Source organism: Myzus persicae, unplaced genomic scaffold (assembly GCF_001856785.1).
Source record: "Myzus persicae strain clone G006 unplaced genomic scaffold, MPER_G0061.0, whole genome shotgun sequence".
Lineage (NCBI taxonomy): Eukaryota > Metazoa > Arthropoda > Insecta > Hemiptera > Aphididae > Myzus > Myzus persicae.
The window spans coordinates 1,278,948-1,296,554 of NW_019101246.1; the positions used below are offsets into that span (position 1 = coordinate 1,278,948).

Sequence of the window (17,607 nt, forward strand, 5' to 3'; positions counted from 1 at the left end):
TATGTATGTATGTATGTATGTATGTATGTATGTATGTATGTATGTATGTATGTATGTATGTATGTATGTATGTATTATATATATATAAATATATAAGTATAATGTACGGTCGGACGCCGTCGTCGGCCGATAGCAGAGAGGGAGACAGATGAAAAATGCGAAGTAAGAGAGAAAAATAAAGAGAGAAGAAAAAGAAGCACATTGAAATTAGAGACTGCGAGAGTGGGCGCCCGGCTGTCGGGCCATTTCTGTTTTCGCTAATATAGCAAGCCGGCCCGGCCCGAGTCCCTTGTGCGCGTGCGCACACACACGCGCGCCATCTGAATATCCGAGTGTATGCGCTCGTGTGTGAGTGTGAGTGTGTTTGTATATATGTGTGTATGTGTGTGTGTGTGTGTGTAAGTATATCTGCGTGTTATTTTGCATGTGTGTGAGTGTGTATTGGTGACCGTCAAGTTGACGCCCGCCCGCCGCCGCCGCCGATACCATTGTATGTACCTATATAATATTATGTTTATACCAACTAATACTATATAGACGGGCGAGTGCGCAAAGTACAGCGGGCACGAGCGCGAGAGGGAGGTAATATTAATATTATACATAATATAATATATATATTGTATTGTATACCTACTTCCTATACATTATAATATATAGTAATATAGTACCTACATAGTATACATAGTATATACATGAGTTTATTACGAGCTGGAATACAATTCGTAAACAAACACTTTTTCCCGGGGACGCGATTCGTCGTCGTTTTCTACCTACCATCGACCATATAATACATATATATATTATTTTCCCGCAACGCCGACTCTAGGGTAACTCTCTAATAATATGATATTGTATTTCAAACAAGTGTATAATATTATACGCAGCCAGGTGTGAGCGAAAATTCGTGTTACAAAAATGGTGGGCGAATGAGGATATCATAATACGTGTGTATTATAGCAGGATACTCATGCCATACAAGAGTAGTATTCTTCCATCACTATATCTACCAAGTATAGGTTCTATAATATTAAACGTTTCCATCAAGCAAAATACAAATAAATATAACAAGTCAATCATATCGCGTTGTTACCTATATGTTTGTATTACTCGTGTATACCAGTGAAACAAATTTCGAATTTTTTTTCGACTTGTACTAAACGACTATTTTATTTAAAATTTAATAGTTAATAAAATATTGCAAATAGTAGGTAAGAAATAGAAAGGCAAAACCACTTGAGACATTTGGAAACTGATTTTGAAATAATGTGAGCATCTAAATATCAGTTATAAATCAATTAGATTATCTAATTATGTGATTAAGTACACGCACAATACCGTATTGTAGTGCCTATTTTTTGTCTTATGTAGGTATAAAACTAACTTCTCGAAGTCACCATATTATTTGCCACACAGGAAAATTTATTGCACCTCAATAAAATATGAATCCCAGGAATTATTACTGTTTTATTTATAATCATCAAGACGAATTCACCCCTGTCACTTTTGAGAGAGAAACTAAAAATAAAAGGCTTTATACTTTCAAACTAAATATTATGTATACATATAAATAAATAGACCATAGATAAATTATAAATTATAATTGATAACACACCACACACATATAGTTTCAAGTGTTTCAGTGCAAATATAATAACAATAGAAAAGTAATTTTGTGTATTGTAAAAAAATGCAAAACGTCAAAAGCTATGGCGAACAAAATAATATGAAACGTTGATTGAATTTTTATTGAAAAAACGATCAAATTAGTTATTTCTCGGGAAATTTGATTTACGCAGAACTCATCACAAAAAAGTAAACATTTTATTGATTATTTTGTTTTTAAAAAATCAAATGGACTACTGTTTGTAAAATATTATGCCTATGCGCATTAAAAAAATTAATTAAAAAGCGTAACAGTAAAAAAAAAAACAATTGTGTACTGTCACATTTGTGGAGAAACGAATTTGATTATAACTTTTGCATATAATATATTATTATGTAATATGTATATGTAGGTGATGTAGCCGGCGGGTAAACACGATATGAAATCGTTCGGTAACTGTATTCAGGTTGAAAGGAGATTACAAGGGGATGATAGAAATTGTTTGAATAAATAGCTTGACGAAGAATTTTAACTATAGGTCAATACTAAGATTAGCCACGAGAATTTCGTGTCTGTATATTAAACAATCAAAGAAATGATTTTTAACGGGGGCTGTGGTATAAGGATTATATTGTGTTCAAGACGTATAATTTATTATATTGTTACTATATTGTACCTTAGTAGGTATATATTATAAACAATAAGTGCACCTAATTATAAATCAAAACCATTGCGATCACGTTGTTGAAATTACGTTGATGAGTGGTATAGGTATCCCTGCAGTTGTATAGCTTTTCTAGGAAACAAATTGAGCACAGCTGTGCTAGTACTTGTGGTCTAATAAGATTTTTATGCCTTGATTAGAAAATAACGTATAGATTTTATTATAACTATAATGTTATGATGAACAAAATCAGCCCACCCCCCAAAATAATGTGCTGTAGGACGTACGACAAAGTCACTACCAAAGTATGCCGATTATAAGAATATTAATTACATGTAATCGTTTTCTAAATCATTGAAAAACGAAATGTCGATAACTTTATACTGCAATATTCGACTATACATAATAATATTATATGTATGTGATACTCGTTAAAGATATTATGATGAAATTGTAACATTAAAAACATTACACGAGCGTTTTTTATTTTACGGTTTATTATACAGTTGCGTTTTAGCTGCGCACGTTGAATGATTGTAAGAGGCGAGTAAATATAATTACAATAGTATAGTGCTATATACTATACATAATTATAATTTATATTGTACACTGTACATAGTAAACAATGTAATATTATATTTACTATATTTTGTGTTTAAATTCAAAGGAAAGTAAAGGACATCGCCGCTGCGTCGGAAGTGTATAATGCGTACTACACATTGCACAATATACGCCGCGGTAAATATAACAATTGCAGATAAATTAGGAAGAGTACTTGCTAAACCTATGCTTTAAAAAAAATAAAATAATAATAATATGTAAGTACAACAATGATGGCATTGATATAATACAACTTGTTCGTTTTGTTGTTGGCTTATATTATTGTTATATTTTTGTATTTTTGTGTATCCATGTCCGGTGAAATAATCATAATCGTGTGGTAATAGCTAATCGTTTAATTGGTTTATTTCCAATAGTAAATTTCAAGGACACTATGATGTACACAAGCCACACACGCACTCGCATTTTATATAATGATGGCCCGCGGAGAGTGGACATCATCGATTATAATATACGATTCGAAACTACGGAAAATCGCTTTAGAATTTTTTCGCTATAACGCAGTCCTCCAGCTAGCATACGTCATAGTGTAAGTCTTGGACTCGTTTGGTCTGAATAATTTCAACATAATAATATACTGTACGTATCTCATGTCATAATATACGAATCGGACGTTGAATTGTCATCAGGAATCTTAGGTCCACCATACATTATACCCTGTAGGCCGAAGTGATATGTTTTGGCAATTTCATTTCTACGAGCGTACAGTGTACACGCATCGGTGGCCAATTGTATTATTGTTACATTGTCACATCGTCGTTGTTGATGTGACGAAAAAAGTAAAATATCTATAATAGCCATAAGTTTTTGTTTTTATACAGCTTCAATTCAAAATTAAAAATGAAATATTATAAAGATTTCAATCATGATTTTTTACAACTGTAAATACCTACACAGGTATTTAAATAAAATTCGCTAGCCAGGTTGCAAGATAAATGGTATAAACAAAGATATGACAGAGGAAGGAATTGCGAAATCACTTTTTTCTCTAAAAAATTGGTTTTTTTTGGCAATGATTACGAACGAGATGCCCCTAAAAATATGCATATTTTAATTTTGCATACAGCTGTTTTAATATATGTTTCAACCGTTTGTAAAATCGGTAATGACTAATGAGTAATGACTGCGGCGAATGACAACCGTAAATACGAATATACCTATATACAGATAAATTTTGAAAGTAATTTGTTCTCGTGTTTGACTTTTGAACGACTAATGTGTTATTTAATTATATAAAACATACTATATTGTGTATTCCTATACAACATTTTATAACACTAAAACTGACGTGTAACATTTCAGTGTTGTTCATCGTTTTCAATGTTCTCATATATATGCGAACCAAAAAAATATAAAAAAACCGGTAGTACCCGCGGGCCTCAAAAGGACGTGCCTGCGCATTTATTATTATCGTTATTAATGCATAGAAGTTGTTCAAGACCATCGGCTAAATATCTAATTTAAATAAATAAAAAAGCTGTTTGGTCAGCCGATTCCTATACATGCTGAATTGGGCAATGCTCGTTGGCTGGTAATTAACTTCGTTGACTTCACATAATATAAGATAGCGCCATAACATGGCTACATTATAGTATGGCCCAATACGTTATTGTATTATTTACAATTTTAAACTATAGAAAGTGAAACGTTCCAAAAGTATATATATAATCGGTATTTTATGTATTTATATTTGAAGAAAAAAAACACTAGGTATCAAAAGTCTACGCTGTAGAAATCTAAAAGATTATACTCTATACACCAAATCGTGAGCATCTCAATAAACATTTATAGGTTTAAGAGCAAAATTTATAATTAAACAAATATGTGTAGGTATAATCCAGTTTTCGGAATATAGTCACTACACACTCGACATTTCATATTGCACCAAGTACCATGCGCACAATTTCGGTCCCTGAATTCGTGCATACACACGATCGTGCGGCACGAAGCTCTTCAAACTTTTCCATCCGCATAGAACGCTTTCCCACAAAGGGCTGCACGACAGTATACGCGTGCATAGTTTATTTATTATTATTATATTATTATAAAAATATTACATTTTCCCAGCACTACAGGGCCACTGGATTTCTCTTTGGCGAGCAATTTTCTGTTGAAACCGAGGTAGACCTCACGACGAGGAATCAAGCTTCGGCGTGTTCGACGTCAAAACGCTATTACAGATCACGTGGCCCTTAATACAAATCGTATATATTCTGTCGTCACGCAACGAGCACGAGGTATCCCTCGCTGGCGACCGAAGGAAACCGTCGTATTATCATCAGCAGACTGTCACATTATGATGTACAACATTGTCACTGTTGTGAATCGATACACATCGCGTACGTAAACAGACATATATGTAGGTACCTATTGATTATAAAAAGCGTAAAACCCGGCTGGTGCTGCGGCTGCGAGTGGTGATGGTCGCATAAGGTTTTGGATTTGAAAACTTGGACGTTTAATGTATGTATTGCATAAAAGGGTTGATTTCAAGCCCGACCGAACAGAGCCATAAATTTCACCATAAGTAAACCTCTAAATTCTAATACGGTTAATCACAACACTTTACAACAATTATTAATATTATTATTATAATACACGCCGTATACCAATAACCTACACATTGGTGCGGCACTTACGCATGTCGGAGTGACCGAAATAGGTAGCTTCCGCGCAGCAAGTTACATTCTTTATTCCGTCAGCTTCGTGTTATGGGAACACAATATTATTTACCATGTACCTAAGTGAGTATAAAATGTATCCGCTCTGCGCACTCGAGTTTAATTTGGAAGCATATATATATATATATTGTAAAATCTGCTATAGGTGTCGTCGATAATTTCTTGAACATAGCGGGCGGCCGACATAATATTTTACGATGGTCCCAATTCGAGTCTTGGGGCGCGGCGGGGCAACGTTCGCCTATTATTATATTATTACTACCCAAATAAAATATTATGTGCGCGAGCGCGAAAATCGATCGCCCCCCCCCCGCCGAGAAGACCGCCGCGGACGACGTCGATTATCGTTCACGAGCATCGATATAATAGGTCGAAAATAACAATAATAATATTATGTAATAATCATAAAACAATATCATAACTACGTCCGTATAGGCACTTAATTATAATATTAATAATATAACAAAAGAAATATGACGTGATAAACGCATCGTGCGCTATGCAGAGATCGAACGAGCGAAGATGACGTGGAAACCGTTTAGTGTCTGCGCGGGAAGGCGTCGACGAGAGTAATTATATGTATTTCGTTTTCGGTTATTCCATAATTAAATACCATTAATTATTATTATCGGGTGGTGATGTTTTTAACGTTCGGTGTTTTTCAAATGCAAAACTGATTTAGGCCATATATTTATCATTACCACCGAGTAATTTTGAAACGATGCAGGCAAATCTGTATATTTCCCAGACAATTTAGGATATTCAACTCATATCGTGTGGTTCTCAAGCGACTTGAATAATGTGCAAGTATATTATCTGTCCCCGCACTAAACGAATTTTCCTTCCACTACTACTGCTTGTTCATCTTTCTTTTAAGTGATTAATAAACCATTGATTTTGTTGGGTACATATTATTATGAATTACTGGTTCAAAGTTCGAAATGCGTGTATCGTCTTGTCGACGGAATAAAATATTTCACTTCACCGAACAAAAATAAAATATGTAAGGGAGGTTGTATTTTGTTTAACTGAATTGTTTAAAATATCACATCAAACATGCACGACTGCAGAGGAAATGAATTGACTACGATGAAAAAAGCACCCTGTAGAATAGATCACTATGGTTTATATATAGGTATAATTGATAATGTTATATGTCGGTCATCACCGCTCATGAATATATTAATTTATCTGGTAAATCGCGATAAATATTTTAAATTAAATTTTCAATACTTACTATGCAGTATAAATTTAATACTAGGGTATCGTTTTTATTCTTGTATGTATATATTATATTATTTTAATACTAACTGTTTTATCTATAGTTTTAATCGGCTGTAATAACGCCTAGAGACGTGCCTAATATTGTTAAAAATCATTTCTTTCGTGTCAAGATAAAACTTTAATTTATTCATATATTATATTTTCAGTTTCTCACTACCACCGCAGCCTTAATGTATTTTAATCTCCAATATTCAGTCTCATCAAATCGTTTAGTATAACCATTATTACATAATATTATAGTATTAAAAGCTACAAACAATGAAACAACCTTTTTGGTTCTGAGAGTGTCTTAAAATTACCAAATTAATAACGGTAATTATAAATAATAAAGTGCATTTTGTACCTCCTTTGTATTGAAGTATCGCAGTAACTTATAACATTTATATATTTTATTTAACAAAATAAAGATCGTACTTTTTTTCTTCATAAATATTATGTTCTATTAAATCGTTTTGTGATATTTGTAAAAGTCCGTCGTGTGCAACTGGTGATTGAAAGTTAAATACCATTGAGTATAATTGACATTAGCAAACAATAATAGCACAAAGCCGCGAACACGAGATTATAATCTCTTGTAATTCTTTTTTTATATCCGATTACGAGAACAAAACAATATTAATGACTAAATTAAATTTTCTATTTCTTTTTTTCATACTTTTCAGGCGTTATTCGAATAAAGTTATATAATTTTAAAAGAACAAGTCACAGTTAAAAAATAACAATAATTTATTTCCACGTTTATTACTTACTAATTATAGTTAAATTATTAACGATGCCATAATCGAAAATTAAATTTTATACATTATTATATTCTGAGTATTAATAATTCGCAGACTTTTAATAAAAATAATTAATTTTGAGTATAAATCTTCTTATAAAAAACTTTTGGAAAATTAAGACCCAACCAGTATATGATTATGAAAGCGTATAATTATTATTATTATTGCACAATAATAATCACATTTTTTAAAATATTTTACTGGAAAATGAACAAAACTTGATTTATGGGTTTATTAATAACTAGTTGTCGGGATAGGATATATCAACCACTTTTGAAACTTTGGTAATTTATTAATATTATAAAAAATATACATTAGCATTAAACGGATGAAACTATGGTGGAAAAAAATCCGTTTAATGATATATCGTTCAACTTCGTATATTAATTATAAAATTATTATTATTGATATTATTATAATGGCGAGTATGAATAACGAGGCGGATTCTTGTGTATGCGCTGGAAATAATGTAATGTTTATGTAAATCGAAATTACAGTCGTCGGTTGTGTATAGGTATAATGGTAGATATAATATATTTCCAACGTTAAAAGAAATTTAGTGCGTTGTATTGATTTTTCTCATGAAAAATAAATAAGCACGTTCAATCTTTCTATAAGGAGAACGGTGTGTACACCAGATTCTATAATATATTGTACTTATACGGGAGGAAGACAGTATAGCTGGTACCTATACATAATATATTTTACACGACATTTGTGGAGTGGGTTAAATCACCCGGAAACGTCGAAAAAACAACGGAACCCATTCTTTTTGTTTCATGTGTACGACAATAATATTATTGGTGGCTGGAAAGTATGTTTTTCTAACCCAGAGTGCGCACCCACATTGATCATTAGTATATCAAAACGCGTAGTATGACGATGTACTATTAATACTAATATTATAATATAATATTGTACATAAAAACCCCAACTTTGCAAGAGAGCGTGCAAAAATAAACGCGACACAACCTCTATAGTGTGATCAAGTGCGAAACTACACGTCGTGACGAATTACAAAATATACACTGTCAGTCATACTTTAGATAATATTTTACGAGATGTGAAGTTCAATACGCTTGTTTTCAACCCTTCGGGTGTGTGTGTGTGTGTGTGTGTGTGTGTGTGTGGGTATAGTCCTCGCCCGACTACTTTACTGTGGAGTGTGGGTGCATTATTAATACGTTTATAAGGGTATATATATATATATATATATATGGGGTGGAAAAAGCTGCTCTCCAACCAATAGCACAAAATGGACGTATTGCGGATACGCGTAGGTATATATTATTATTATAAAGCCGGGGATGTTATAGTGGGGCAGGCGGCCTTTGCGAAATATCCATTAAGCCGCGGTGTCCGCTTGGCGGCGGTCCAAACGCTCGTCGTCGCGTGTCGTTCGGGAGAACTCGGTCGTACCTGTTGCCATGGCGGTTGACCCGGCCCGCCGCCGCCGCCGATGCCACTCCGCCACCGCACCACCACCGCGGAGCCACCACCGCTGCCGCCGGCACCACTGGCACCACCGCGGCGGTATCGATTGTCAGCTTCACGCGCGCGCGCGCTTACTACAACACTCACGGCGTTTATACACCACACTCGGTCGGCGTCATCTCTGCGGGCCGGCATCAAGGCGAGCGAAGTGTATATACATACATCATCTCGACGGCTGTGGATGGCTAAAATAATATTTTATATATTTATCGCCGTCGTGGCACGCGATAAACAGAAATCGGCGGTGCAATATGATTGCAGTGGCCATTGTAGCACGGTTTTTTCGTTCGTTTCAACGTCGGGACTTGAAGCGGGCCGGCCGCGCAAAGACGACAACCCTCCGCCCGAAATAATATTATTATACTATTAAGCCGACAGACTGTCCGTACCACCACTGCCGCCACTTACCGTCCAATTGCCGGATAATCGCGAGCATGACGAACGAGGTCAACCCGGGATTATATACGCGCGCGTCCTGCCGCCGTCGCCGCCCTTTCCTTTTTTACCTTTTTATTCTCACCTCTACACCGGCCGCCGCCACGACAGGACAACCGCGTATTATATTATTAATATTATTTTATTCGTACAACGGTCACACGAGTACCCATAGGGTTATGCAACAATATAATACTACCGTCTTAATCCCCAGTCCTATATATAAATATATATGTATATATTATCATTGTGTTCAGTTTCGGAGTACCTACATACGTATAGGTCACCGTACACCGTCTTTGCAGTTATCTAGAATACTGACACAAACGTTATTCGTATAACAACACCGAGAGTGCTCGAGGTCGTCACACCCCTCGAGTTGGCGCTGATGATAACTACGCGACACGAATGCGGAGAGCACGTCCCATAATATGTGATAATTGCCGCTCGCTCCGCACCGGTTACCAATACTACGGTTATACGACGACGACGACGGTATAACATGGTGACACAACCGTGGTTATAAACCTGCGGAGTGCACGTATGGCGAAGACTCCACTCGCCGGAAAATCTGACTAGGCGCGGCGCGCTAGGTCCTGTAAGGGGTTTGGCGGAGAGCGTTCACGAGGTGGTGCGCGCTTATAGAGAGGGGGGGGGGGGAGAAAGGCTCCCATTCGCTGTTTCGCTGAGCAAAGCATACGAATTTAATATTATAATGTACGTGTAAATGTATGTGTATGTGTGTGTGAGGGTTAACGTCGCCAAATGATAAAACGACGTTGACGCTGCCGTTTCCGCATAGCTCGGGTCGGAGTATAAACTTTAGTGTCTCGTTATGTAAATGCGTTTTTTTTTCTTCTGAAAAATATTATTACGCTATCACGTGGCTATCAGGTCGCGGTATATTCACAGTCGATAGTACCCTGCAGAGTTGGTGGAATCGAGAGTGAAAAGAAGAAGAAGAAAAATAATCGGTCTATTATTTGTAGTCGCCCCGAGCGGAGTATAATCGTCACGTGATCCTCGCCTCAGGCTGCAGATGGCGACAGTTCCACGTATAATATTAATACACACGTCGATCAATGTAATAATATTTGTGTAATGCTTATGGGTACTGTATAATGTTATGTGTTACGCCGAAATTAGCGATTTAATGGCAATCAAATTTCACGCATTCGGCAATGGCGTTGATGTTTTCATGAATTCGGCGTAATCACACAATATTATACTCATAGGACATACGGCGTCCGTTATAGTCCTGTAAAGGGACTTGTCAAGAGAAAATACGCGCCCTGGATGCCAATACGTATTGTGTATTTTGATTTATTCTTACTCCTATATTGATATTTGCAAAGTGTGTTTAGATGCGCCAGTTGTATGGTAAAATATAGATTATTAATCATGCAAAACGACAAGATTTGAATATAGTGCTAATTACGCCAACCTGATGGAATTAATTAATTTGAGGACACTAAACAGCGAAACCCCGATGAAACAAATAATGACATTTGCGAACATTCGAATCGAACGACAAAGCAAACATTTACTATAGCTTTATGTTGTACCACCGCATGTACGGTGTATGTATATAATGTATATGTATATATATAGATTATAGAAGGAAATACAATCCTACTGGCCACTATTTTAACATTTCATCAATTTCCTATCGTATGTCACTTAGGACTTGCGATCAATAATTATTAAATTGAGATACAATAATTATAACATTAAATGTCTCTAATTATTTTGATGGGACTTCGAGGTTTCATTATTACGACAGTACGTACTGCGATAAATAGGTAAGTATATTATAACAAGCATTTTATTTTCGGAGTTTAAGATTACGATTAACATATTTTTGAAATGAAATGCGAGCGCATTTAAGTGGCGGGGAATTGCAAACGTCTCGGGGCGGAAACATGTTAAGGGTACCACATTTTTAAAGTCAATACAATTTTGTATAATTTGTATCATCATAATATCAATTTGGGCAAGCAGACTCTTTTATCCCTAAGCGTAATACACTTCTACTTCTTAATGCACTGATATGAGAATATTTTCAAAAGTCGACATTTAACTGTATACTACTACAGTATTTCTACATTTTTGTAACATTCAAAATAATAATTTGTTGAGGAATTGAACGAGATTCAATTTGAACTTTAATCTGTTGAAATGTAATCTGTTAAACCTATTATAGTTTTAAAAACTTTTTTGCTAATACCATAAATTCATATTTCATTTTAATTGTCTTAAAAGCAATTTCAAAATTATGACGGATACAGACCAATGTTGTAAATGTTCTGATATCCGTCTAAAAAAAGAGTTTTTAAAATACCTAATTAAGATGAAGCGGAAAAATATCGTCCATAATACATTACACACAATAATAAATTATTATGAAAACATTTTAACTGTCATTATTTTTGGTATGATAACCGTTGAAGTTTGATACTTACACGCATTCTAGGGTATAAATATACAATGATAAATTGAGCTATACGTAGATAGTGAATAATACTGTTTCTTGTACAAAATGCAATATACTTACAGAGCAAAATATTATTTTTAAAACTTGACAAGCACAATAAATGATTAATTCATGGGAAAAAAAAGTCCTGGCAGTCTAGCACATGGTAAACAAATAGGCGATTGCAGAAATAACATACGATATAATAATTTTTGTTTTAATAGATATACTGTACACACTGAAAGTATACTAATATTTTGAATTAAAAAACAAGGTATTCATAACATTTTCATAATAATATATTATGATGTATACTAAGTGTATGTTTTTTAAGTCTATAAATAGTACCTATTATGGTTAAATTATTATTATTATTATTACTCAAAATTCAAAGAAATAATACAAGTAAAAATGTATTTATTTTTACTTTAAATTTATTACACAACGTACTTACTCCATATTTTACATGTTACTATACTTTACATTGAATAATACACCATAATATATATGTACATATAATCTAAACTGTAAGCATAGTAAAAACGGAACGTTAAATAATTATTTTTTATGTTTAAAATTATTTGGCAAAACTGTGAGATGAGTAAGCAAATAAGGATAAAAAAATGTTTTTTCAAGGACAGTGAGAAATAACTTGTACATTTTAACATTTCTCTTAAAAATATAAAAATGTGTTATTAAATAATAAGAGAATGTTTTGTTTAGTAGTGAATTCACATTTTCAATTGTAAATCTTGTTTTTTATGTAAATGATATATTTTTAAGAATATCTAATATAATATTATTATAGTTTTATATTACCTAACAAATAATGTGCAACGCAATATAAATCTACATTAGCTAAGGAATAATCTGAAATATATTGTAATAGAACATGTCAAATCTCAAATATTACGCAGAAAACTGTGACAAATTTAATTTATGGATCATATTTGAATAATAATAATAAAAAACAATTAGCTGCAGATAATATCAAATGTTTTTCTAGATTTTTTAAATTATTTATAATTCAAATCATAACACAAGGTCGATTATTGCAGATCGCCGTGTCCCTGCAAACGATATCTACAAGGTTTGGTGCACCGAAACAGCCATCTCAGAGTGCAGATAACTTGGGCCACGCTACGCCTTTGGGCACGGATGAATTTTTCGATTTTCGTCATCGCGCGATCGATGAATAACAGAAATAGGCCTCGCCTATACGTATCATTATTATAACATTCTCCACATCATTCTCGTTTCGTGTATTGGGGATCCTTATAGATAGATCATCATGCTCTTATAGGCATGTACGCCTTGTCGTACACACACATTATACACACTGTACACGCAGTTAAATAACTGGACCTATATATATATATATATATATCTCACTTTCGGTCGACCCGTTCAACAGGTAAATTACGAAATAGCCTTAACACGGTATTTGCGGGGAACATATTATATATTATATTATATTATACATGTATACAATACACATATACAACATATAATATTATATACGTAATATTATTTGACCATAACCTTATTTGTATAGTAATATAATATAAGTACGATACACAATGTAATATCTGCTGCAGTTTAGGTATTATATACCAAAGCCGAACAATTAACTAGATATATACATTGTGTGTATAGCCTTTGGGCACTCGAACACACCGGGCGAAATGTTCGGCGGTATAGAGTATAACATCATAATATACAATGTCGATATTCGACCTGCAGTCATTTGCACGACGAGAAATCGACGGCACAGTTAACAACAACCTTTTACCGTTCAACATATTATACTACACGAACTGTTTTATAAAAAATGTATCTATTTAGGCGTGGTGGTAGGCAGTAAATCTGTGTTTTGGATATAGGCACTGCATGTCTGCATAGATAGTATAAAAATAAGAGTTCAGGAATCCGTTTTAATAAGTTATAATAATATTATGTTAATTTTATTTTTTATCGAACAACATAATATATTTTAAACACAGTACACCTAACGCGATGGTATTAGATCACTCGACAAATATTTCTGCACGTTTTTTATTTAGTACCGACTATATCGACTACATTACGGCCATCCCCTCGAATTTCGATCGCATGCGATGTGCCTGACCGATGAGGTGATGAGGTTTATATATTTTAGTGCTATGCAGCTTTTTATATTTTCATGTTCATCGTTTTATTTACCTAACAATATATATTATGCGTCTCGTGTTTTTCATTTACTTTTCGACTGTGTATCACTTGATCTCATCCGTTACGTAATAAATAAAATAGATTAAATAAATCAGTAGGTACCTACAGTGCCTGTACTTAAGAGAGTCTGCAGAACCCACTTTTTGAATTTACGACATATTATAAAAATGTAAATTACCTATTCTTCTATATAAACTGAACCCGATGTACAGTATATTGTATTTTACTTTTTATGGTACTTACTTCTAAAACGTTGGTATTCATAATGTATACCTATATAAGTAGTATATTATATATTTTGTCGAATTAAATTTAACACATTTTTTATTTTATTAAACTTTTTTCGGGGCACCAGGGATAATATCAGCGCTCTACTTCTTAAATCCATAAAAAAACGAACATGAACCGCTAAATTCAGCGGCTTATGTCACATTCACATATATTGTTATTTACCACGAAGCCTAATCAAAAACAGCCACCAGGAACGTTGATAATATAGTCAACTGCTTTAATCGTATAATTTGTGCGAGTTTCCTTTAATGTAGATTTTACGGTAATGGGGAAGGGGGGAGGAGGCTTAATTATTTTAAAAGGCCATCATAATATACCCAGTTTAAGATTGGACGTTTGAAAGACTCGTTTCACTAACCTACATAAAACATTATTCGGTGATTTTAGACGTTTCATTAACTCGATAGGTATAAGACTTATTAAAGTTAAAGTTAATTATAATAAGCAGATTGAAAATGTCTATATACTCAGTTGTGAGATATTTTAATACAGTCTTTTAAATTTCAGTCAAAACCGATTATACACGGCCGTAGTTTGTAAACAAATTAAAAACTTTAAGATATTAAAAGAAATCATCAAATTAAATTAAATTACATACTATAATAATAATATAGTCTGAAGTTTTTAATTACATTTGGAGTTGTTTTATGTTAACTAGATAGATAAGAAAAAGAAAAATTAAATTTTCCCACTTATTATTTTCTTCTAATTTTCTTTTGAAAAGACATGTGTCTCATGCAATCTTTTTTTTTTTGGAATCCATTCTCCTTTGTAACTACTTCTGCATAATTTTCAACAGAATATTTTTTTATTTAGATTTTTAGCTTCAACTGTAATCAACCCCAATACAATCTATCCAAAATGGATTTCTAAGAATCGGAAAAAACTTCATAATATCAATAAGATTGTTTTGTGTCACGCTGTCAACAGGTTCATGGTAATGTAGGTATCCAGAATCAAAATGTTAAGATACCTATTTTGAAATCGAATACTAAAAAGAAAATTGTTGACATTTAAATGTTTATACATATAAAAGGTCAATTTATTAAAGAAGTATTTTTTCCTTATAAATTTAAAGAATTGTGTTGACAATAGAAAACACCGGTACCGGAGAGTTGGTACTCAATAAACGATGTAACGTTGATGTAACGAATTATCACACAATAATATCACATTTTTATTTTTGAGCCAATATTCTTCAATTTAAGCCATTTAAGGCAATTACATTGTCGTGTATTGCGATCGGTTAATAAACGGAGTTGATAAAAGGTCAATAGAGGTCAATTTTGAATCGTGATTTGTAATGTCAATATAATTATAATATGATATTATTATTCTAAATATTTTTAAAAGAAAACTATTCAACTTTAATAACTAATTGGAATCAAATTATTCACTCAAGCGACTGGACAATTATTTTGGTGTTTTTAAATCGCGTGATTAATTTTAAAAATCACGACGAAGGAAAGTTTAGTAGTTAAAAAAAAACTCTTAGCACGCAACTTATTATGTGTAAGTTCAAATTGTAACCAGCTAGTACTGTTAAAGTAGCATTATTCAAATACATTTTTTCTAATACTTATTAAGCACGGAATTAATAAATATCATACAAAACATCTTTACCTAACCCAAATACTTTAAAGCTTATGTTATATTATGTGTGCTTTTCATGTTGCTATAGATACTACACAAAGTAATTAATCAAAAACAAAATAAAAACAGTTTTTTTGTGTTGGTAAAAACGTCAAATATATAATATGATTAACTAAAAACATTTTCATTATACTTTTACATTTTTAATTTTTATTAGGTAGTTCAAACTTCACATTTTTTTAAAATTTAATATGAACACTACTTACACTTATTTATGCATGTTTTAGAAAAATACATTATTAGATCAATTTAATTAGAAATTGGAATTTTTATTATTCAACATCCATAATAATTTTGGTCACAATTATAATAGTATATATTAAATGTAACTACCAAGATGCTTAATATATTTCGTTAAAGCTAAAAGCTTTATTTATATTTGTTTGAATATTGTAAATGGAAAAATATGCTATAGTTATAATTATATTAGGTATAGAGACATATTTCTAAAATTTAACTGTTAATCAAACTTCTTACTAAAATTAAGCAAAAGTCAAATGTGATATGTGTGCCGATCAAAAATTTTACAATATTGTATTATGTATTATTACATCAGTATTTAAGTATTTTTTAAATTAATAATTTTGTTTAAAATATTTAACAGCGCTTATTGATTGAACATTTTTTCAGTGACTTGTTATAACACTTAAATACAAATTTTGATTATACTAAACTCATTATTATATTAATTATTGTCACGAGTTACTAGTTAGATATTTATTATACGAAAATTATCATAATTTAACAATAAAAAAAATACAAAATAGTCTAATAAATATTTAACTTAATTTATAACAAAACCACTTTATAGAATGTAAATGGCAAGTTTGGTCAATAAAAAGAAAATGAGGAATGGGAGTATCGACTTTAATATTGTGCCGAGATAACAATATTATAATACTGTAAGATTTAATTAAGTTATATTTGATTATATTCGTCAAACATTTGCGTTTATTCGATTTTTGGGAAGCCGCAGGACTAATACAGTTATAGTTATAGTTTTTGGGAACATCAGAGAACAATTTCAAAAGTTCGTGTCGTTATTAGTAGGTATGATATAACACTCGAGGGCTTATACGTATACGAGTGGTGCAAGGATCCAAAACCCCAACACACTGGCTTAAAAAATGCCCAATTAATCGATTATTTGATAGGTTACCTGTTAGACTTGATAAAAAGTCATGATAAACTCAAACGTAATATAAATCGGGCATTGCTAAAATCTGAGTTTTTTTGGAAATGTTTTGTACCTCAACGGAACCTATATTGTCTAGGTTTTTTCCTCTAATATTTTCCAACCATCTTCCCCGCCCCATAGAAAAAAAGGTCTTTGCCACTGTTCGGTCGCATATTGCGCATTTGCAGCTAATATAATATATATGTGCCCATCGGATCATATAATATATGTTTAGTGTGTG

The 17,607-nt window shown here is 32.7% G+C and overlaps 1 protein-coding gene across 6 annotated transcripts in view; it reads right to left on the minus strand.

Annotated features, from left to right (window-relative positions):
- LOC111028357 (serine/threonine-protein phosphatase 2B catalytic subunit 3-like) overlaps window positions 1-17,607 on the minus strand; it is a 63,351-nt gene that overhangs the window by 31,928 nt on the left and 13,816 nt on the right. The gene's annotated exons all lie outside the window — the stretch shown is intronic.